The sequence below is a fragment of the Sorex araneus genome, chromosome 5 (assembly GCF_027595985.1).
Source record: "Sorex araneus isolate mSorAra2 chromosome 5, mSorAra2.pri, whole genome shotgun sequence".
Lineage (NCBI taxonomy): Eukaryota > Metazoa > Chordata > Mammalia > Eulipotyphla > Soricidae > Sorex > Sorex araneus.
In genome coordinates this window covers 153,485,700-153,511,189 of record NC_073306.1, presented here as the reverse complement: position 1 = coordinate 153,511,189, position 25,490 = coordinate 153,485,700, and the positions used below count along the sequence as shown (strand labels likewise).

Below are 25,490 nucleotides of genomic sequence, written 5' to 3'. Positions count from 1 at the left end.
ACAAGGATCACTTGTATCACTTGTCATCCCATTGATCTTCGATTTGCTCAAGCAGGTGCCAGTAAAGTCTCCATTCATTCCTGTTGCATGATTGTGTAGCCCAATGGTATCTGCTCACTCCAGGAACACGAAGAGCCTCGACCTGTTCGTTCAGGGTTTTGACGAAGAAGTCTGACCATCTAGTAGGTGGGTGGCCATGTGGTCTTTTGACGTCCCGAGGATTCCAGTCAGTAACAGCTTTAGTCCAGCGGTCTTCTCTAAATTGCATTACGTGTCTGGCCCATCTGATTTTCAACACCTTGACAAATGAGACAGCTTTCCTGATTCTTGATCACCGATGGAGGTCGGAACTCCAGATTCCTTCTCTCACTTGAGTGAAATGTGATATTTCAAGCATAGCTCTTTCAGTTCCTCTTTAGGATACCTGAATAGCGTTCTTGTCCTGTTTTCATAGGGCCCAGGTCGCTGAGGTGTATGTTAGTGCAGGAAGAATGGTGGAGTCGAAAAGATGTGCCCAGAGCCAGAGGTTCTTTGTCCTCTTAACAACTTCTTTGATGCTCAAAGGTGTTCCATCCTGCTCTCTTCCTCCTGCGCAGTTCTAGCACCAAGTCATTCCTCATGTTGAGTTTTCGACCCAGGTACACATAGCTGCTGCATTCAGAGATGTTCGTTCCATTGAGAGCAAATGGAACATCAGGGACTAGCTCGTTTTTCATGAACATTGTCTTGGTGATATTCAGCTGCAGTCTGACCTTTCCACACTCATGGTCGAAATCAGCCACCATTTGTGCTGCTTGGTTAATGTTTGGAGTTATTAGAACAATGTCACCAGCGAAGTGGAGGTGGTATAATTGCCGATCGTCTATCTTCCCATTCCTTCCCATTCCAGTCATTGTATGACGTTCTCGAGGGTGGCACTGAAGTGTTTGGGTGAAATGGTATCACCCTACCGAACCCCTCTCTTTATGTCAATGATCACTTCCTTGTAGAATGGTGAGATCCTGGTGGTGAATCCATAATACAGCTCTCGAAAGATCTTCATGTACTGAGTTTGAACGCCCTGTTTGGCTAGGGCTTTGATCACTGCTTCAGTCTCAACAGAATCAAAGGCTTTCTTTAAATCGATGAACGTTAGACAGAGCACCATCCTGAACTCTCAAGAAACTTCAGTGAGCTTGGTCACCGTGTGGATATGGTCAATCGTGCTGAATCCTTTTCGGAACCCAGCTTGCTTGCATAGTTGTCCTTCATCTAGTGTTCTGCCTATTCTATTCAGGATGACTCGACTGAACAACTTCTAGATGACGGACAACAGGCAGATTGGGTGATAGTTGCCAATGTTGTGGATGTCTCCCTTCTTGTATAACAGAACGGTCCTGCTAGTTTTCCATTGGGATGGAACCTTGCAGGTAGCGTGTGAAGAGCCGAGCCAGTGTATTGATGAGTACTGGCAGCAGATTCTTCAGGTGTTCAGTCTGACCTTGTCTGGACCGGGCGCTGTACGCGTCTTCACTGACGAAATGGCGTGTCAGATTTGAGAAGGGGGGATGCTGGGAATGACATATCCATCCTGTGGAATTTGGTATGAGGGCAGGTGGACATGGCTGTGGAAGAGATTTGAGTAGAAGTCGTGAATAATCCTCTCTATTGCCCTTCTGGAAGATGTGATAGATCCATCAGGACATCAGAGGGCAGTCATCTTGGTCTTGTGGTTGGCGAAGGATAGGCGAGTATTGCGAATACTTTTCCTGGCTTCTGCAACATCAGCCAACACTGCTGATCTTCTCTCTTTGAGGTCTTCCTTTATTGTTTCTCTGCATAGCTTTGCGAGCTCGAACGTTAGCTTGTGATTGCCTGAGGCTCGTGCCAAACCACGTAGGTGATTGAGCTTGAGAGTTTCCGAAGGCAGGCGTCTGTTTGTGGCTTTCCCACTTACAGCATTCCTAGTGCAGTTATAGAGGTGCTGAACCAATTGGTCGTATTCCTCATCAATGTTGTCAATGATGGTATCTTCCCACATTGCCGAAATAGTGCCAAAGAGCTCCCAGTTGGTGGTCATTCTTTGAGTTCTCTTCTTAAACTTAAACTTTCGAGTCCTTTCTCTCTGCTCTGTGAAGTAGAATTTTGCACGAAGGAGACGGTGGTCCAATCCCGTTCGGAATTTTGGGACAACAGCCACATTGGTTAGGCAAAATCGTCAATTGAATATGATGTGGTCAATTTTGTTGTGGAACTGTCGACCAGGAGATACCCATGTCCAACATTTAGATTCGGCCTTCTAGAACTATGAGTTAACATGGATGGTCTTGGTTGACATTATGAGCTCAGTCTCTCACCCTGTTTGTTGCATTCTAGGGCATGGGTCCCAATGTGGAGTTCTTCAGATCACCTTCTCGGTCCTATCTTGGCATTGAAATCACCAAAAATGATCTTGTAGAAAGTGTGGCCTTCTTTATAGAACTTCTCCAGCTCCATGTAGAATTTCTCAATTTCTTCTTCATCGTAGTTGGATGTTGCTGCATAGACGATGAAAATAGAAACTGCCACTATTGATTACTATTCAAGCGTAATCATCCAATTCGGAATCAATGTTCATGGCCAAGTTCATGTTGACAATGACACCACTACCACAGACGCCTCTGTTGTCATATGTTCCAAGGAACAGTTCTTCTCCAGTGTCGAAAATGGCATGATGTGATTGATGCCTTCTTTTCTCGGTCAGACCAATGGATGTTGTACTTGATCTTCTATGCTTGCACTATCAGGTCCTCGATGGATGCTTTCAATACCAGCGTACGTGCATTGAAGGAACAATCATCTTAGTCCTTCTTTGTTTTGACAGTCTAGTTCGTCCCTGAGATTTTATCAGCCTCTCCTTGGTCATCCTTCTTAACGCTGCCATATTGGGGGCTCTTTCAGAGTTGGGGGAATGAGGTCCATCGTTGTTATGGTTCCTGGCATATCGAATACACCACGGGTAGCTTGCCAGGGCCTGCCGTGCAGGCGGGATACTCTTGGTAGCTTGCCAGGCTCTCTGTGAGGGATGGAGGCTTTTAGGGTGGCCTCTAATTGCCCTTACAGGTGTTCCCATGGTTCACACCATATTTGAACTTCATCAAATATGGTGCAGTAATTATGGAAAGTGGTTATTAAGTGTCTTATGAAGTGACCTGGAGCGTGGTGGTGGCTGGGTAGTGGAGGCAGTGGAGGTCGGCCGATGAGATATTTATCTGGCTCTGGTAGGGTGGGGTCGTCTGGGTATGATCCCCAGGGTGCTGGGGGTTGAGGGAAGCAGGCAGAGGATCTCTGTTTCTGGCCCTGTTGAGCCTGAAGTCCAAGGTCATGAAGCTCTGCCTTACCTGGTTCTGTGGGGCTTCACTCGTACGTGATGCTAGGCCTGAGTATCCGGAAAGCGGCCTGGAGCGTGCGGTGGCTGGGTAGTGGAGGTAATGGATGTCAGCCGATGAGGTATTTTACCCAATGAGGGACAAGGGTAGCTTCTGAAAAGAAAGATCTGGGTAACACACACCCTATTTACCAAAACTTCTTCTTTGAAATATCTAATAAAATTGATTTTTCATCTGACTAATTTGACCCAAAGAAAACAAAATTAACAAAACAGAAGAAGTAAGATATTAGAAATGAATCTAACACTAGAATCAGGGATGCTGTCTCATTTGCCAAGGTGTTGAAAATCAGATGGGCCAGACACATCATGCGATTTGGAGATGACCGCTAGACTAGAGCTGTTACCGACTGGATTCCACGGGATGTCAAAAGGATACCTGGCTGCCCACCTAGGATATGGTCAGACTTCTTTGTCAAAACCCTGAAAGAACTGTTTGAGGCTCTTCGTGTTCCTGGAGAAAGCAGATGCCATTGGGCTACACTAGCACATGACAAAGATGAATGGAGACATTACTGGCACCTGCTCGAGCAAATCGATGAGCAACAGGATGACAAGTGACAAGTGGCAATATTAGAAATGAAAATGGGTGAGAAGTAGAGATCAATTTTATATGAATAAATGTTTGCCAATGTCTGAAAATTATTGCATATCAAAAGATTACAAGAAGAAATAGTGAGCTGGTATAATAGGAAGCATATACTTTAGGGGAGATGGGGGGAGATGGGATCAGTTGGTGACACTGGGGCACGGGGAAGGAAAGCTGACACTCTGCTGGAGAATGTGGTGCCGGAATGTTTTTTGTATGAAATCTGCCACTATAAATATTGTAAACCATGATGCCTAAAATGAAATTGTTTTTTAAAAATAATAAATGGAAGTAGTCTTCAAGCATTTTAGTAGTAAAAATCTACCACCCCAAAATTCATTATACTCAAAGTGAGTTCTACGAAACAGTAGTTCAAACTCATTAAAAAAAAACTCAAACAAAATGTAATAGGAAAAACATTCCCCAACACATATTTTAATAATTTAAAAATGAAAATAATTTATAATCTTATATCAACCAAATGCAAAATATGTGTAGACTATATTTTATGTAAGTTTAAATTCATATGTATTAATGCACAAGTTTAGTCTATATTTTATATAATTAAATATTTTACTACATATACAAACACATTGCATAAAATGTAGAATACATTCCATGACCAAATATCTATAACTCAGCAAAGAAGTCGAAGGTTGGTAAATAAGTAATTTTTATCGTATTTTATGGGGTTTTGTCTGTGTTGTAAATTCTATAATAAATGTGTACTATTTTAATCAGGGAATTTATTTTCTCACCACAGACTCTAATTAACAGATTCAGTTAAAAGACATGAAGAGTTTGCTCACTGCTTTCATTTTTAAGTAGATGATATAATATAGGCATATTAGCTATTCATTCATTTCAATTTTGAGAATTTTAATTCTGAAACAGGAAAGCAAAATTCCTAAAGAACACTCTCCTCTGCTTGACAGAACACTAAAAGGAGATTCAGAGACCAGATCCTAGTCTAATTTTGGTTCTAACTAGCTGTATGATTTCAGAAAATTCACTTAGATTCCCTGGTTTTTGAACTTTGTATATAAAATGTAAAAAATAATAATAATAAAATAGAGGAACATATAGTGTTCCAGTGTCCCGTCTAGAGACAAAATCCTGCTATTTTTTCTATGCTTTCATGTATGAGCACCCACTGCCCTAATAAGAGGTCTAGACATTAATCTTCCAAGCTGACGTGGCTTCCACTAAACCATAGGTAAAACAAATACACACACACACACACACACACACACACACACATCCACATTTAGTCACTCAATGGCATGATATGATTCCAGGATAAACAATTTCCCTTAATATAAAATGAAAAACTTAAATATGTACAACTTCATAATGGTTATATATTAGTATTAAGAAATATTTACTCTCTTGGAGCTGGAGCGATAGCACAGTGGGTAGGGCATTTGCCTTGCATGTGGCCAACCCAGATTCAATTCCCAGCATCCCATATGGTTCCCTGAGCACCACCAGGAGTAATTCCTGAGTTCAGAGCCAGGAGTTACCCCTGTGCATTGCCAGGTGTGACCCCAAAAGCAAAAAGATAAAAAAGAAAGAAAAGAAATATTTACTCTCACAAATTCAAGGTTTGGGTATAAGTAGCAAGGGGAGGGGGGAGCTAAGAAAACAACCTGCTCTTAAAAAAACTTTTTTTGTGTTTGGGGGTGTTTTGTTTTGTTTGAGGGGCACACCCAGCACTGCTCAGTCTTATTCCTGGATCTGCACTTAAGAATTACTCCTGATGATGTTCTTGGGGGAACATATGGGATGCTGGGGATTGAACCCAGGTTGGATGTGTGCAAGGCAAATGCCCTACCAGCTGCAGTATCTCTCCAGGCCGGTCAATTTTTTTTTAAAAGATTAAGTAGACAAACATCCTTCATGCAAGTCACAAAGTACAGAACAACAACAAAGTAGTATTCCCTTGAAATCTGAGGATTCACATTTCCTTTGCAAACTATTCAAAACCCAGTTTGAAAGCTTCTACTATGTTGTAATCTGCCAAGATATTTTTATTGGGGAATTATCCAGAACACAGATATTGAACCTCCTTCACACAATACCTAAGCCAAACTGGCATTCTGGAAGCTTGTTTTAACAGATGTCACTTGCCAGTATAATGCTGCACATGTTATATCTACACTAAAATTTAATGATCAAATTAAATTATATTTATTTGCATTACTCCCTGTGTAACAAAAGAATTTTAATTTCCAATTATTTTCTAACATCACTGTAAATTTGTTCTTGCTTTTCCTGGAATCCACTATAAAACTGCATACTTCATAGTTAACGTCTTTTGGGAAAATAATAGGAATTATAGTGTATTCATTTATAGTGTTACATAGTGAACAATAAATAGCATTTATAGAATGATTGCATTCTCCTGAGAAGACATAAACATACAGGTTCTGGAGCTATGCTGCCTGCACTTCAATCCTTTCCAAGCTCTTATTAACTACATGCTATTTGCCTTTCCAAAATTTAATTAAGTTCTTTGAACAACAGATTTTAAAAAGCACCTATTTTATAGGGTTGTGATAAAGATGAACTAATTAAAGGCAGATAAGGAGTTTAAATCAGAGCTTGGAATATAGTAACTGCTCAACATCGGTAGGTAGCCACCATAATCATCGTCATCACTTGCTTCCAAATCAATCACATGAGAGATTTACTTTTTCAGTATGTATACAGAAATAAGAAACTTGGGTATGGAATATTCTACTATCCCCTATGCACAGGGAGATCCGGTCATGAAACTGAGATTCCAATTTAGGAAGTTGAATTCCAGGAAATATGATGTGATCCGAGTCATACAACCAGTAAATATTCATTAAGCATTAGATACGCCCAAGGCTTTGACCTACTAAACACGCAATGAAAAACAAAACCACCAGAGCCAATGGTCCAGAGTGACTTGTACTTCTCCACTGGGACAAAACAAGAGGAAGCAGAGAGGCAGTAACAGGAAACAAATGTAGGTGCAAGATCATTTCAGAGTGACATTTTATCCCCAAATGGTACTTAAATAAGGTAACAGGATAGTGACGGGAGCTTATATTAGGGTGGGAATGGACAGGGGAGAAAAAGAAGACTCTTCTAAGGAGGTGACATTTGAACTGAAATCTAAATGGTATAATGGACTCCCCATGAATGACATTGAGAATAAGCTTCCCAAGCACTGAAGAGGAAGTATAAATTCAAAGGTTTTTGCAGGGAACCACCTTGGATTGATTAAGAATCAAAAAGAGGGCCAGAGAGAGAGTATAGTGGGTAGGACACTTGCCTTGCACGCAGTCAACCCAGGTTCAATCCCTAGCATCTCATATGGTCCCACATGCACTACCAGGAATAACTCCTGAGTGTTGCCAGGGTTATTTATGACCCAAATAAAAAAAGAAAAGAAAAAGAGGGCTTGAGGGAGAGAGAATATAAAGTTTAGGGCATACATATGTGTCAGACCCAGGGTTTGGTTCCAATACCAATCCCCTGAGCATCAAGTAATGTATCCCAGGAGGTCCCTAAGTACCACTAGATGTGGCCCTGAGAACCCAGGCCTCAGGTGTTCCTTGACAAGGCAGGAACCAAGTGGCACTGCATTCTCAGGCCCTTCACTGAACTACAGCTTACTCAGCTGAGTATCACTGGGAATGTCCCTGGGCTTCCTGCTTGGGAAGAAAAAAAAATAATAATAACAAGAAATCAATGAAACTGAAGAACCAGAAACAAAGGAAGAGCAGTATCAGAGGAAATTAGTGATTGTATCATAAACAAATGGATGAGTGAAGAGAAGAAATGAATGGATTAAAGATGGGAAGGGAGAAAGGACAGAGTTAGATGGATGAACAAAAAGACTGATAATTTAATCCAACATAAGATTTCTAATCTATTGGAATTTTTTTGAATGCCTATTTATATAACTGCCATAGTTCTAAACACTAGGTATATAAGAGTTTACGATAAGTTTAATATACCAAAAATCTTGCCCTAATGCTGTTTCACATTAGGGACAAACAACACTGGATATACTTTAGTAAGTGAAGTTTATGGTATGCTAGAATTAAAGCATAGAAATCATATGGCAAGAGAAGAGATGCAATTTTAAGAAAGAGCTGAGAAAGGACTCCCTGATATGGTAATCTGGTGATTTGTAGTCACACAGATTTGAAGATAATGAAGAGAGTCTGTGGGCAGAATCAGAACTTAGACAAGTGAAGAGTAAGTGTAAAAAAAGTCTTGCTGGGACTGCACACCTGAGGGTCTCTTTTGCAGAACTATACACAGTAGCCAGAATCTGTCTCAGTCAACCTGAGACAGTTGACTGGATACAGAAACTATGGTATATGTAAACAATGGAATACTACGCAGCCACCAGGAAAAGTGAAGTCATGAAACTCGTGTATAAATGGATGGGCATAAAGAGTATCATACTGAGTAAAATGAGACAGAGGTAGAGGTACAGACACAGAATGACAGCACTCACTTGTGGGATATTATAAAAAAACAGTATGAGACTAATACCCAAGGGCAGTGGAAACAAGAGGCAGGAGGAGTGGTCCATGGTTAGAAGCTTGCTGTGACTGGTGGTAGAGGGAGGGCGGCTAGGATAGAGAAGGAACAATTATGCCAAAGATAGTTGGAAATGATCACTCTGGACATGACCTGAGTGCTGGATGTAGGTGTGTAGATAAAGGAACAACCATGATAACCTTGCAGTATATGTATTGCAAACCATGATGCTCAAAAGTAAATAGGGAGAGTGAGAAAGAGGGGGAAGAGAGAGAGAGAGAGAGAGAGAGAGAGAGAGATTCTGTATAGGTAGGTTAGGGGAAGGGGGAGGGAGGGAAACTGGGGACATTGGTGGTGGGAAATGTATACTGGTGAGAGAATAGTGATGGAAAATTGTGTGACTGAAACTGGTGATTCAACATATATATATATATATATATGAAATACTATCACAAAAATAAGATGGCATTAGTCAGTAGGATCATCATGGGTACAGTAGGTAAGAGCAATTAATGGTAAGATCTTAGAGGTCAGGAAACTGGGGGGAAGGGTTAGCAGCACCCAGATCCTGGCTTTTATTCTGAGTGAAAAAGGAAGGCTTCTAGGGGGTGTGAACAAAGCACTGTAGCACTGTAGTACTGTCATCCCATTGTTCATCGACTTGCTTGAGCGGGCACCAGTAACGTCTCCATTGTGAGACTTGTTATTACTGTTTTTGTCACGGGTAGCTTTCCAGGCTCTGCTGTGCAGTGTGAACAGAAAAGTGGCAGGAAATGACTTCTGCTTCAACAGGCTCTTTCTCTAATTACCGCACTGAGACAATCCTGAAAGCAAAACCAGGGAAAGGAGACTGAACAGCTGGAGGTTATTGTTTTAGTTTCTAAAGAATGTCCAAGTTGAGATCCTGACTACGTAACCCATGCGTGTGTTGCTGCATGGAACATCTAGATTTGATGGTCTATCTGAACTCTGAACAATGTCACGTGGACTGGGGATGCAGAGCTGGATCTGAGCAGTGCATGGCCATTTAGAACTGTCCTAGAATGAAGGAGCAAGGAAAACCCAATAGGCAACCAGGGTCATCCCTGCAGCAATTCAGGGAACATTACCTCTACGAGCATCAAAGATAGCTTCAGGTCCACTTTTGCCTACATTTCAGTCTCCTGCCTGCTTTCCAGGCCCTGGTCTGCAGCTTCCTCCCTTCTTCGCATCATAGGACCTCCCCATGACCTCCAAGTAATTAAATCTGGCTGCCACTCAAGATCCTGCCTCTCATAAGATGAACTCGGCATCCCTCCCTCAATGCTCTCTAGCACTAACCCTACACACACTTTGCTTTTCCTCTGTTGCGCTGACCTTCAGTCAGCCTAGCAAAGTGAAAAAAACCTCTCGAGTTCTAAACAATACATCTAAAACCATATGTTTAATAATGTATTGAATCACCATGAATTACAAACTTTCAAAATTATTCACAATTGAGCTCCAGGGGCACAATATTCAAGCACCAATCCCTTCACCGGTGCTCACTTTCTTCCACCAGTGTCCCCAGTCTCCCTTATTTCTCTCTGGTAGGCAATTCTTCTCCATCACACCCCCTCCTATACATCCTGTGGTTTATACTTCTCTAAGTTAGAGGGAATCAGGCATTTCACTTTACCTCTTTCAGAACCCAGCTCTCATCCAGAGTGACCACTTCCCTATATCATTGTCACAGTAGTCTCTTCCCTGACCTTGCTCCTCTACCACAATGACAAACTTCCAACTAATGACCCATTTTCCCATTCTTTGTTTCTATTATCTTTAATTATTCCCGTACTATGTTCCTTTGTAACCCACAAATGAGCAAGATTATTATGTGTCTGCTCCTCTCCCTCTGACTCATTTTGCTCAGCATGATACTCTCCAGATCCATCCACATAACAGCAAATATAATGATTTTATTTTTAAGGGCCATGTAATATTCCATTGTGTAGATGTATCGTAGTTTCTTTAGCTAATCATGTATGGGGACATTCGATTTGTTTCCAGATTTGCGCTATTGTAAGTAGACGTGCAATGAACATAAGACTGTAGATGTCTTTTCTGCACTGTGTTTTTGAGCCCTTGGGGTATATTCCCAGGAGTAGAATTGCTGAGTCATACGGAAGCTCAATTCCTAGTTCATTTTCTTCCAAAAAGGTAGGTCCACTCACTCAACCTTTCCAATGGCAGTGTTTTCCTGCATCCGTGCCAACCCTGTAAAACCAAATTTTAGAAAGACACCACAATATCACCTCAGAGGTGAACTAACAATAAGAAAATTTCTCTAATTGGTCATGTCAGCCTCTGTCTCCTTCCCCCACCTGCCCCACCCATATTGCCTGGAAGCCAGCCAGCTTCTCTCATTACTACCAGCCTGTCTACTTATAGGACAGTTGGAAACAGAAAATCAATCCTGTGCTCAAAGAGTTAACAAACTCTAAAACTGCAAAAATGACCAGTAATTTAATGAAGCACAAATTGAACTTATTTAAACAGAATTTAAATATTTTCCTGTCAATTATTCAAGTTGACTTAAACAAATTTTAGCTAACAACAGGTTGAAAGGGCCTCAAGACTCTAGTCTGATTGCACTCTCACAGGCTTTCAGTTCTCTGCCTTTTCACCATGCCTTCCCTGAAAAATGGATGTTTAAAAAGTTACCTCATGCAGTGCATTTTTGTTTTTGAACTAGAAAAACTAATCACCAATAAAAATTTTCAGTACTTTCTATTCATGATATTTTATTCGATAGATAAAAATAACTCTATCCAAACATCAGGATCCAAAGTCAGAAATGATAAAAAGTCCTAATTTTTAACTTAGTAGATATGCCCTGAGCCAATTTTCTAATCCAAGGACTGCAAATAAGAAATCATTGCTTAAAATCAGCTAAATACCTGAAATGTTCTTCAGTATTTACTCTGAGGAAAATACGTCTCTGAGCCACTGTTTGCCTCACCTCCTTTTGTCTTTTATTGGAGGTCAGGGGAAAAGAAAATCTCTCTGGCTTTTAATTTAGACCTGAAGACAGAAACATATCAAACCACCCATTCTACTATCAGGATAGACGGTAAGTACAAGGGAAAAGGGAAAAGTGCTTGGCAGTCAGGGATGTGTTCCCACAAGACATCACGTCTTGCTAAGTTATCAAAGATGTTATCAACTGGCTATGGAAGGGGTGTAGGATAAACAGGAAGCTGCTTCCTGACCCCAAGATGAGAGAAGCCAGATGGGCCTCTCAGAGAGCAACGGAGGCAGTGGGGGGATGGACAGGGCTGTATCTCACAGAGACACAAGATGTAAAACTTCAACCCGATATCAACAGTGAATGAGACACCGAGAGTTTGCCTGGGCAAGGCTAATCCTGTTACTCCTCTCTGTACTTCCTGGGATAATAGCCTTCAAATGCCAAGTTCCTTAACCACATGGTTAACTTCCTTCCCCGTCCTTTATTAAGCCATATATTCCAACATTTCTCCCTCTCCTCTCTCCTTGACCTCTTACTCAGGCCAAACGCACGTCCCTGTGCTACTAACACAACTACGCTGGGTTCTCACCACCTCCTTTGCCTGACAGTCTCTCCCATCTCTCACAGCCCTTCTATCTCTGTCAAAGATCTAACCACATTCTGTGATCCATTTTAAGGCAACTGTTTCGAAGAAAACTTTCCAAATCCTCCCCAAACATCTAGTCTCTTGGGCAACTAATCTTGGTTATAACTGATTTAGTGGTTCTTCTAGTACACTTATCATGTCCTACCTCATGGTGAAACTATTAGATATTTTCCTTTTTTCCTAAGCTCTTTGAAGAGGTGGGTCATGCTCCAGTCACATTTATGTTCCATGTACCTAGTACAAAAAAAAGGGGAATGTACATTAAAGTCATGCTGAGTAAAATTGGGGGACTGGAGTAATAGCACAGTGGTACAACACATGCTTGCACACTGCAGACCCAGGTTTAATCCTGGCATCTAGATCATCTCTTGAATCTTCTCAGAAGTGAGCCCTGAGCAAAGAGCCAGCACAAAACTCTGAGAACTTCTGGATATGGCCCCCCCAAAATTAAAAGAACAACAGAGTCATGCTAAATAAAATTTTAAAAATCGATCCCATTGCTAAGCTATTTTATATAAAATAATAAACATTCTATTTTTAGCTCTTCACATAATAGTCATTTATGTCATCTCTGTTAAAGTTAAATAGAATCTGAAGAATTATAATTTTTCACTTGCAGCTAATTTTCAAATTATTATGTGCCTAATCAGAATTTCACATGTTTTTAGTGTCACAAAAAATATCGCCTATGTTAGAGTTCCAGCATTTCCTTCTGTGAGTTAAGAAATACAATTTCTTTTGTAAAAAGAGGGTGTTTTCTACAGTTCTTAGTGAGTTATTTAAGGGAATCTAAAGTACAAATAATCAAAGATAAATTACACAAAATTTACCCTTAAGAATTTCTTTTCCTCCCCGAAGTTGGGTACCTCATCAGTTACTATTACCTCTTTTAACCTTCAACTAGGTTAATCTTACCAATTTTAATGTACACATTCATTAAAAGCTCACCTACAGCTTAAATATATAATTGTATTTCTTAATTTCCTATATTATTATGCACAGAGAGTCCTCAAGTGTTTGTCTAGTTTGGGTCACATTCTAACGTGCAATGTGCAACTTTTCCTCCAAGCAAATACAGCCATTACAGCATATAAGTACAGATCCAGAGACATAGTACAAGAGGGTCAGGCTTTTGCCTTGCATAGATATATCCAACTACATATGATTCCATGAGTCCTGCACGAGTGATCCCTGAGCACTCAGCCAGGAGTAAGCCCTCAGCACAGCTGGGTGTGACCTACCGAAAGCAAATGAAAATACAAAGATGATATGCATTTTTGATGCACTCCATTATGACTGAAGAGCCATTTCTGAAACATACCTACTAGAAAAATAACCTGTAGAGACACAACTGCCACCATATTGACTCACACACACAACCCTGTTCTGGTGATTCACAACTAAATCTCTGAGGAGATGCAAGCCAAGCAGCTACAATTCACCCAGATTCACTCAAGGTTGCTCTCCAGAGGGGGACTAGCTGAGGCCCTACCCTGCAGAGGACCCAGTGTGACCCAGCCACACAAACAGCTCAACTCTTCCACTTCACTAATACTCTCTGCAGAAACACCAAACTGCAAATAATTTTAGGGACTCCTGGTGTGCAGGCTGAGAACTCTGGGGTCTATTCAACTCATTTGCCCAGACTCATTGCCCAGTCCTAAAGTTATCTGGACCAGACATGCAAATTCATCAGTCCTGATATTCCAGTAGGAGCACACCAAATTACAAGGGACTGTCGCATAGATGTCAACTAAACTCAGCGAACAATAACAATAACACTGACAGCTCAATTAGCAACAAACAGCTTAGTAAATCCTTACACAATGACTTAACAACCCCATGTGAGATTGAACAATTTTCACATATTTTCTTTTACTAAAATCTTTTTGATAATTCCTTTAGCCATTTAGTTGCAGTAATCAATATAAAATAAATGAGTTTGTTCCTACTAAGGGGGCAGACTTGGAGGGTGGTTTGGTAAATAGTGTCAGTAGTGGAGGGAAGGTCACTTTGGTGGTGGGATTGGTGTTCAAACATCAAAAGTCCATTACAACTATACTATAGGCAACTTTTTTTGATCATGGTGTTTAAATAAAGTATCTTACTTACAAAACAAAAGAAAATTCATGCGTAGGGGCAAAAGATATGATAGCAGGTAAGGTGCTTGCCTTGCATACATCCAACTTACATTCAATGTCCGGCACCTTATTTGGTTGTTCTCCTAAGCCCACCAAGAGTGATTCCTGGCTGCAAAGACAGGAGTAAAGCCCCGAGCACCTCCTGGTATAGCCCCCCCACACCAAAAAAAAGAAAAGAAAAATAACCTGTAGATTATTCTCAGGGAGAAAATATGTGTTATACTGAACATTTATCAAATCACTGATAGTAATTTAAGGTATTACTTCTAAGAATCCTCCCTGGTCTTATCCCCAAATTTTCCATAACCCCTATGCTATGTCGCAACTGGCTTTGACACCCCAGATAAACCTACAGAGATTAGTAAAAGGCTAAAATGTAGGAGCACCAACTTACTTCCTTAATTACTGAACAAAGTACAAGTGCTCACCAGGGGAAAATAAAATGCCTTCCTTTATTAACTAGACAAATACAATAGAAAAATTATGGTTTCTAAGCAATGTTTATCTTGCAGTAACTCCTGAGCATATTTATTCCTACTAGACAGGAATGGATAATTGCACTCAAGGTAAGATGATAATATTAAAAAAAGATAAATTAAAAATACCAATAATTAAATATTGTCCATGAAATGAAGCTATGTCTAATTAGACTTGGTAAACAATAAGAGGAACTCATATTAAGTCATCCAACTGAAGCAGAGGTTCGCTTTTATGTGATTCTAAGTTGTAAAATGAATTGTTTCCTTGTAATAAGCTTGGGCTATATGGTCAGCATTAAAATAAATTTGCTTCTCCGGTTATTGTTCATCACTAGACACAAGATCTTGAAAAAATTAAAATCATTTTTCTATACTATGCTCTTCCCCCAGTGACTGTTATTTGGCAATTTAGCCAAATTGCAGTGGGGGTGGGGCTGGAGGGGAAGGTAATGAACAACATAGGTTTGTTCAGATTTAGTGTGTGTCTTTGGCTCAGCACAACCCATCACGTACAAACACCAGTCTTTGAGAATCTGCACAAACTAAAGAGACAATTAATTTAGAGCTTTGAAATGGAATAATCCTACTTCAATAGGATCTCTCTTCTGCTGGCTCTTTCTATTCTTCCTGCATGTGTGCTTCATACTGAAATTTAGGGGCAGAAGCAGGTGACATCACAAAGACGGTTGGTCTGTTTTTGTTCTTTCTTAGGCATGCTACTTTCAATTCTGAAGATGCAGGTAAAAGCAATAAAAAATTAACCCACTGGGGCCCATGGACATTTGCCTGAAAACGTTAACTATAACTCAAATGCCCTTATTTGTGTAGAATTTAGTGTAAAAAAAGCAGCCTCTTAACTACATAAAATACAATTATCTTTAACAGAACAAAAAAAGGAAACACTTCAGTAAGTCTTAAATCTAGCTATATAATAAGATTTCAGAATACATCAACAATTATGGTGCTAGGGAAAAAGAAAAATAAATTTAGCCTAAAGTCACATGCGCACACAGCTATAAACACATTCAGATACTCTGAGAAATGTTATTTATTTTGAAAATCTCTTATTTGTCTATCCTTTCTTTTTCGTGAGAAACAGAATTCTGTTTTCTTATAAAGGGTGAAGGGGCCACTTAACCAACCAGTGAGACAGACTCTCTTGCTAATGATCAAAAATCAGACAGAATGTTCAAACATTAACTATTTGTTTTCAGGGAGTATTAACCCCAAATGCACTAAACAGTGTTGTCAGCAAGTGACAAAGAAATAAAAGACAGACGAAGAATACATCATGTGGAAAAAATTACATTAGTCAAGGGAACAGTTTTCGTCAAACACTGCTGAGACTAGGATATTAAAAAATAAAATTTTAACAATGAGAGGGTGAAAGGAGCCTTAAACCCTGCTGAAATATTGCCCTGATACTGTAAAATTTAAACACATATTTAAATTGGGGAAATATAAAGCTATAACTTTGGGGGAGGAGGGAATAGATATATCTGATACTCTGGGGGTTAATTTCTTCCAGTAAAGAAAGATGAAAATTGCCTTTGTACAAAATAAAATAACCATATCCTGAGTCCAATACCAGGTTAAATTATATTCATTCAGTGTCCTTCATGCAGAATCACAGAGGTGCATTAGGACAGAATTGTTAGAATTAACCTTCCTCTGCTCCTTTGGTTTCTAAGAGGCCAAGATCAAAGAGAAGGTCCCATCAAACCCATTAAAATAAAAACAGAGATTGTTGGGGGCAGGGGAGGAACTGAGAGATAAATTACCTCTTCCCCTGTAGTACAGAGCACTATCAGAGAGAACTTCACCCAGTTTAGATCCTATTTAATACACTACCTATAATTCAAGTAAGTGGGTGGGTTGATTTGTAGAAAAAAATTTTAGAAGGAAGATCATAAAAAGGGAAAGGATTGCACTTTTCACTAGGTCTTTCTGAGATTGTAGATAACACCGTTCACCACTCCAAATGGGGGACTCACCCGAAGTCCCCGCAGTCTTGCTGAGACCTATCATTGTGCTTATTTATGCCTGTGCATTATCCTGTAATGGGCCCATGGAGATGATCCTCTTTCAGCACCATCTGCTACTAGGAAAAACAAGAGCACATACTACACCTGTTACAAGCATCCCCACGTCCTAAGTCTTCTCTCCAGGCAAAGCGGTATACTGTGCATGCAGTCAGCAGTGGTCACCGGCAGAGTGAGAGAGAGAGAACCTGATTCTTGGAGATTTTAAATCAAGTTTCTGACACTGGGAAAGTGGATAATCTGACCATCTAGAGTGATCTCCTGGAAACATTAGCACTTAACACCCACAATGTGACTGGCTGGCCGGCCAAAGACTGCCTTGGGCTTTGCTTTGTGCTGAATTAATTTCTCCCACAAGTATCACCTGACATGAATATTTGTGATGAGCAGATTTAGAAAAATCTTACATAATATTAGTGCTTGTAAAGAATATCTTTAATTAATGAATAGGATACTTATGAAGTCCCTTCTAGGGCCAGGCATTCCTCTAGCCATTGAAGAAGGCAGCTCTTAAATACATCAGGGCAAAAATTGGCATTTCTCCACTTCTCTTTCCGGCCCTTGAATCATTCACCCTTTGCATTTCTCTCTGCCTAGGCTAATCCAGAAGCAATGCTACGATCCCCTAAAACAACTCCCATATATAACTTCATTGATGAAAAACTTTTCTATTCTAGAAGAACTACAATCATCTTCTGCTAAACATGTTCTGACATTTTAAAACCTGCAGTTTCACCACAGACTTTACTTACCAATGCATCATCCAAAGAAATATTTATTGACATTCATTCAAGCCTCTGTATTATATTAGATGCTTAGAAAGAACACAAAAGATCTTAATATATCATATTGGAAGCAAAAACAATATTTTGAATCGCACTATTCCAGAGACTGTTGGATACATCTCTCTCTACAGAGTTGCTCACAGCTTTCCTGGGGAAGATGATTGTAATCTTCAGTTGTATGTTACTGAACATGAATCCCATCTGAATACAAGCAAGGGGTCAACGTTGTGGGCTAGATTCATCCAGGCAGGCTTTGTGGAGAAGGTAGAATTTGGCTCTGGATTTAGAAGAAGGAATTCATTTCTATAAAAATAGAGAAGAAGAACCAAAAAGATGTGATCACAGCTACCAGGAATAACAATATTAGCAAATCTGTAAAGATTTATTGGCTGGTATAAAAAACAATCACTTCCCAATTGAGACTGGGGCAAACTGTGTGCACGTACGTACCAGAACCAGCATGAATATCTCACCAAATGTGTAAAAATGACATGTGTGTGACTGAAAGACAAGCAGACAAGATAATCCAAGTTTAATGCAAGTTTATGGGATTGTTTGTGGAGTAATAACCATCTCAAATCTCCATGCCATGCTTATATACATCCAAAAGAAACATCATTCATTTTCTTATCCCACAATTAGAATTATGTCTTGCAGAATGCTGATCTCCTTTTGAAGAGACAGCCTTAGATACAAATTCATTTCTTGCTTATTAAGAAAATGTGTGAATCCCATTTACATTTGATAGGAGAACTTTTAGAGAGGAGATAGTAGAATGTGCTCAAATACTGATTAATCTAAATTACTTGCCACCTAGTTATTACTAGTTCCTTATGTTCCATTTACCCTCAGTGGAACGAACATCTCCAAATGCAGCAGTTATGTGTACCTAGGTCGAGAACTCAACATGACGAATGACCTGGCACTTAAACTGCACAAAAGGAAGAGAACAGCATGGAACGCCTTCAAGAGCACAGAAGAAGTGGTTAAGAGAACAAAGAACCTCCGGCTCGAGCACATCTTTTGACTCCACTGTTCTTCCTGCATTAACATATGCCTCAGAGACCTGGGCCCTATGAAAACAGTATGGGAACGCTATTCCAGTCATCCAAAGAGGAATTGAAAGAGCTATTCTTGGAGTATCATGTTTTACTCAAGTGAGAGAAGGAATCTGGAGTTCCTACCTCCGTCAACGATCAAGAATCAGGGATCCGTGTCTCATTTGCCAAGGCATCAAAAATCAGATGGGCCAGACAGGTAATGCGATTCAGAGACGACCGCTGGACTAGAGCTGTTACCAACTAGATTCCACGGAATGTCAAAAGACCGTGTGGCCGCCCACCTACGAGATGGTCAGACTTCTTCATCAAGACCCTGAATGAAGAGTTTGAGGCTCTTCTGTTCCTGGAGTGAGCAGATGCCATTGGGCTACCCTAGCACACAACAGGGATGAATGGAGATGTTACTGATGCCCGTTCAAACAAATCGACGAACAACGGAAGACAAGTGATACAAGTGATACAACTGCCACCTAACAAGAAACTGATTTAAACATTGCTAGGCACTGCCCACTGGAGATAGTTATATACATATATATATAACTATACATACATGTATATATTTACAGATATATATAAAAAAGCACATAAGGCTCAATCTTTAACAACATGTTAGTGATCTCTTATAGAAAGTCTTAATGGCCCCTGTTAAAATAGAATAATCTTCACACTCTTTCCTCTCAGGATACTTTTTGGAGCATCTTCAGTGATTTTTCATAACTAACAAAACAAAATACATTATTTTGGTTCTGCTTTGGAACACGAATTGAGGTGCAGAATGGAAACCTCAAAATATGGTGGTGTGAAGGTATAAGGGTGGTGGGATTGGCGTCTGAATATCAAATGTAATTAAACATTGTGAACTACCTTATAAAATTTTTAAAAATTAATTCCATAAAGAGGCGGCATGAGCTGATGGATGGGGCACCCTTGTTTTTATATTAGAATGCATTCAGCATATGTCAGAGGCCAGAGAAAATGCAAAGTTTCACTCTAGGCACCAGGATCACTGAAGGCCTCTGTTGGTGGCAGTTGTAGGAGGAAAATCTCTACAACATAAGAGGAAAATAACTTTTCCCTTCATCAGGGGAGGAGAGAAAGCAGAAATTGACAAAAGACCTCCCAAAGTCATGCTCATGAAGAAGTAGTTAACATCTCAGAGATGTGAAATTATCCTAGAGGGAAAAGAGAGGTGGGTAAAGAGGCAAGATGCCTGGACTGTGTGCTTTCATTGGAGTCCATCCGATTCCTTTCCTTTACTGAGTGCAGACCCCCTAAGTCTTTGAAGTCAGTGGGGGTCCCAATATGTCTGCCCTGAGACAAAAGAGAACCGGTCAGAGGGAGACCACAATTTAAATATTAAGGTAATGTTCATTAATTTACCTTCTGATATGCCCTAACTGGAAAAAAGAAAAGGGGCAAATAATGCACAGCCTCCCTTAAATGAGCTAAGGTCTTACCCTCTTAAGCACAGTCACAAAGAAAACAGACTCACCCATTCCAAAGCCCAAATGGGGCATCTTAGCAGTGTGCTCTTGGGTAAATTTCTGGAACTTTCCATGTATTCATTTATTCGTCTTTGAAATAAGCTGGCAGGGCTGGAGAGGCGGTGCAGTGGGTAAGGCATGTGTCTTACACACAGCTGATCTGAGTTGGATTCCCCTGAGTACCATCAGGAGTGATCTCTGAACACAGAGGCAGGAGTAGACCCTGAGTGCTGCCCTATCTGGCCCCCAAACCAAAAGGCACAATAGAATAGGCCTGCTAATAATAATCCCTACCTGTTCCAAGGTTGTTGTGAGGCTTAACTATATATTAAAGGATTTTAGAAAGGCACAAGGAAAACAGTATCAACCATCGGCTAAGTAACCACTGGTTGTGGACTTAGAACCACCAGCCTTTTAGGATGGGCTTCTCTAAGGCTGGGGCCCTGAAACTCTCAGAGCTGCCTGCGCTTGTGCTATAAATCTCATCATTTGTGATAAGAAAACAGATGCACAGAGGAATTAAATTACTTTCTTACGGACACATAGTAAGAGATGGATATGAAAATGAACACAAGTGGTTTAGCTCCTGGCATTTAAATCTGAACAATTAAATCAATACTTCACTCATCGCAAGAGGGATGGTGAGGGAGCGAGCTATCATTTGCTTTTGTTTTTGTTTTATTTTGCTTTGCTTCCGTGCTTCTAGGAGCTATGGGCGAGCGGTGAGGGAAAGGGGTGTTTAATATCTGGGAACAGAAACCCCTAAGGGACAAAGTGTTCATCTGCTTTATTAACTTATATCCCCTGGTGCCTAAAAGAGGAAGAAGATGACACACAGTAGGTTGAACGGAAATGACAAATTGGCGCGCCCACAGCAAGAGACAATTCCTGTGGACACCGTTCATTACCCAGGACAACACGTGTCTTCTGGGGAAGTAAAAACAAAATACAAAAGACTGTTTGGGAAAGGTCTGCAAATCATTTTGAATTAGAAGTTGCCTTAGCCAGAAAGAATGAAGAAAGAAGAAGATATAGATGTTTAGGTGAGGCAGAAGGCTCCCTACTTTGAATTGGGTTGTGTTCCTAGAAGCTCCCAGGGAAGACAGATATAAAATAGCTGCTCAAAAGCAGGTGTGCAGTGCTAGTTTACACAATGATTACAACTTAAGTGAGAGATGGCAGAGGGTTTTGCAGGTGGCCCTGGTGTCGGTGGCAGGCATCAGGGTGGCACTGAGCCACGTTGGAGACCAGGTTCAAAGTTTCCCTTTGGGGAGCACTGAAAAGTAGCTAGAAAAGGGAACTTGAACTTGCACCAGACTTCTAGTGTTTGGGGTTGTTTTTGTTTTGTTGTGTTGTGTACTGCGCATGAATTCAGACCAGGTTTGCAAGGAGTGAGGCAGAGATAGAGCTACTCCAAGTAGCTCTATCTACTCCAAGTAGCGCTTGGCTTTGCTCTTACAGCCATGCTCTTGGTTAGTATGAAGTATCGATCTTATATGGGGAAAAAGTAGCAGCAGGTAAGGGAGAGCTAAACAACAAAAAACAAAACTGTGTCTCGGTGAGCCCGGCAAGCTACCGAGAGTATCTCGCCCTCACGGCAGAGCCTGGCAAGCTCCCTGTGGTGTATTCAATGTGCCAAAAACAGTAACAAGTCTTACAATGGAGTCCTTACTGGTGCCCACTCGAGCAAATCAATGAGCAATGGGATGACAGTGATACAGTGATTTGTCATTCTGAGGAGGTTAACAGGATGCCAAATATAAAGGGCATCATGGACCCCCTCAATGTCCCCACCCTCCAGCCTTCACTCTTCCCTGAATGCCATCAGCCTCCGGCTTTCCTCACCCTGACTCCATCAGCTGGGTCATTAGGTTCCAGTCCTTTTGGCTGTTTGCAGAACTACAGATCAGTGACCTGTGGAGAAATGCATCACCTGGGCCTCCCTTTCTGCCCAGGGGCCAGCTGGGAAGAGCCACTGCAGGAAAGGGGTGAAAAGATCTTTCGGGACTGTACTTACTCGACATTTCAGCGGCTTGCCTTTCCCTCTCTTCATCCCATTTGCCCTTTTATTTTCTCATATAAAAGAACAAATGCGAAAATTGGGAAAACAGCATTTTTAAGATTGCTCCTGAAGCAGATATTCTAGCCAGAATGTCCAAATGACTCTAGAGAGGAATGATCATCCCATTTGTATTATTGAGAACCAGGGACGTAAGAAAATTTGCCAGGATACAAACACTGTAGTTACAAGACAGAATTCAAACACTCTCCAAAGTCACAAATAGCAAGTTTATGTCGCTTTTAAGCACAAATCATCCTATAGGCGTTGATAGCAACTGTTGCATCTGTGTTCATCAGGGCCCCAACTGAAGAGGTGTTAGGGTCTATTTACCAGGGGACTGTTTGCAAAAGCCTGGATACTGGGGAACAACAAGGGGAGGGACAACAGCTGCGGGGACAACAGTGGAGAGTGTGGGGATAGAATGTTTCACGCACGAAACCCTACCCACAGCAGTACTATGAACCACAGAGCCCAAAATGAACTTTTAAAAGAGAAGTAGTTCTAGAACCTCGTAATTATCACAGCAACTGAGCTCTTAGTTTTAGAGGGATTGGGGAAGGGTTGGGGGGATATGCAGCACAATCTCAGAGTTTTCATAAGGAGGCGGTCATGCAGAGCAGACAGTTGGTCCACCCCCTTGTGAGCAAGCAGTGACCGTCCATCGAGGCCGCACTCAGTCCTAAGATGCCTGATTCTGCACTCTCCTTCCCAACTCTTGCAAGTGGTCCATTCTGTGGCCCAACTAAAAGCATGTCCTGTTGGTGGAATCCATAAAGCTTCCCAGGGCAGAGAATGGAATAGGATTCCACAAGAAATACCCCCAAGACTCTACTGCATTGAAAATGCAAGTAAACAAATTGCATCACCAAAGACATCTGTTTACCTTCTTGATTAGCCCTAAGACTATCCAAACTCAATAAGATCATTCTAGGTATGATGGCGTTCATGTTCCCTGGAGAGTAATAAAATTGTAAGTGGGAAACAGAATCTACTCAAGGTAGCATGGAACCAGAATGATAGCACAGTGGGTAAGGTGTTTGCCCTGCACACGGCTGACTCAGGTTTGATCCCCCACATCCTGAGCAACAAGGAGTAATTCCTGAGGGCATCACCAGGGATAATCCCTGAGCACTGTCAGGTGCCCCCCCACCACAAAAAAAAGGTAGCATCTGTATCTGCACCTTGATTTCAGACAAGCTCCAGTCCCAAATTACAGCATTTCACATGATTACCAGGACATGTGATCTGGTGCTGCACTACCTCACAAGATGACCTGGTCCCAACACCTTTGGATGAGGAGGTGAAAGAGAGAGGGGGGCAAAGCACAGGGAATGAGTCCAATAACTCTCCCACTTGCACCCCTGCTCTGCTTCTGTTCCGTTCTTCAGTGGGTGGTCCGAGGCAGGAAATAGTAGTGTCAGCACACACATGACAGATGATAATCCTAAGCAAGGGAGAAACAGCCCCGGGCTGACACACGGAAATGTCAAGAGAGATTCCAATTGTTAACCTTTTTTACTTGTGCATTCAAAAGTGTTTTTGTCGAGCTATTTAAATGCTGTCTACCTGGGTCCCTGAACATACCTTCTAAAAATTCATCATTTCTGCTAGAAAAAAAGAAAAAACCTTTTTCGCATGTGATCACAAACTTGTAGCCTTTTTCCAAGAGCCTTTTATCTTTTTCTTTGAGGAACGACAGACTGCACATCTTCATGCACCCCAAGTTTTATCCAACTGCTATTAGACATGATAAGAGCAATCAATATTCAATGTTACCAAAATGTTTTGAGATTTCTTGGTTTACATTTTTTCATGCCTTGATTTATATTCACAATCAATCTTATAGAGTCATTTCGTGGAATATTGACCTCTCTCTTTTGCAGACAGGGAAACTGAGTCCTCAAAAAAGTGACCGTGTGCTGGGCATTTACCTTGCCTTGCTCACAGCCAACCCAAGTTTGATCCCCAGCACTATATATGGTTCCCTGATTCCTGCCACACATGATCCCTGAGCACAGAGCCAGGAGTAAGCCATGAGCATAGTTGAATGTGTCACAAAAACAAGAAAACTAAAACAAAAGAGAAAATGAGCTTTTTGTCAATATAATGACAGCATAGAACAGCCCCCAGTGGCCGCCAATGGTAAAGAAGACCCCCAGAATCTCACTCTCTTTTCTGATTCTTTCTCCCATCCCAAGGATCCCAAGATCAATGAACAACAGACACTAACACAATAGCATTTTTCTTGCTTTTCATTCAAATTCACTCTGTGCAACCATATCCAGGACATTCCTCCTCATATCTGGATGAGGCTCCTTCCTTGCCTCTCGGGGTATCCAGGGTTCCCTACAGATACCTTGTGAATGAGCTCTCCTCTGTCCATAGAGACTCCACTGTCCATCAAAACCCCATCCTCTAGAGAAGGGACAATGATGGTTGGAAGGGAAGAGATGTGTGCTGAAAGCAGGTCAAGGACCAAACATGATGGCCTTTCAGTATCTGTATTGCAAATCATAATGCCCAAAAGGACAGAGAGAGAGAGAGAGAGAGAGAGAGAGAGAGAGAGAGAGAGGTACCTGCCAAAGATGCAGACTGGTTGGATGGAGGCTTCTTGACAGGAGGGATATGGGGGATATTAGTGGTGGGAAGTGTACACTGGTAGAGGGACGGGTGTTGGAACATTGTATGACTGAAACCTGATCATGGAAACTTCATAACTGTATCTCACAGTAATTGAATTTTAAAAATAAAATAAGTTTAAAATAAAAACTTCATCCTCTGCTTGTGTCTCTTCAGGGCACTCATCAGAGATACTAGGTTATGCAAATTCATTTTAACTAGCAGTAGACTGTTTTGTGGTTGAATCTCCATGAATTAAAAAGTTACAAAGATATTTAGAATTGAGTTTCGTGTTTATTTGCTTGGTTATTCATTCCCTTGCCTCCTGGAGTAAAAACTCCAACGTAAGTGGGATCCTTCTACACCTAGCTGTCTCCTGTCCTCCAGTGCCTGGTCTAGAACATTGAGCACCTGCTTGTCACAACTGCTACTTGCACATTTAAGTGATTATTTTTCAAAAGTACTTATTTGTTCTCTCTCCTGTAAGCTCTGCTAAGAGAAGGTAGCACGTCTGTTTTGTTGACTGCCATGCCACACAGACTAAGCACAGAGAAAGAAAGCAGAAAAAGAATCGAGAAGGGAGGGAGGCTGAGGGCCGGAGCGATAGCACAGCATCCCATATGGTCCCCTGAGCACTGCCAGGAGTAATTCCTGAGTGCA

General features: G+C 41.1%; 1 pseudogene; it reads right to left on the bottom strand.

Annotated features, from left to right (window-relative positions):
* Nucleotides 1–2,116: 2,116 nt before the first annotated feature.
* On the bottom strand, nucleotides 2,117–2,756 carry LOC129405094 (uncharacterized; annotated as a pseudogene).
* Between the last annotated feature and the right edge of the window lie 22,734 nt (nucleotides 2,757–25,490).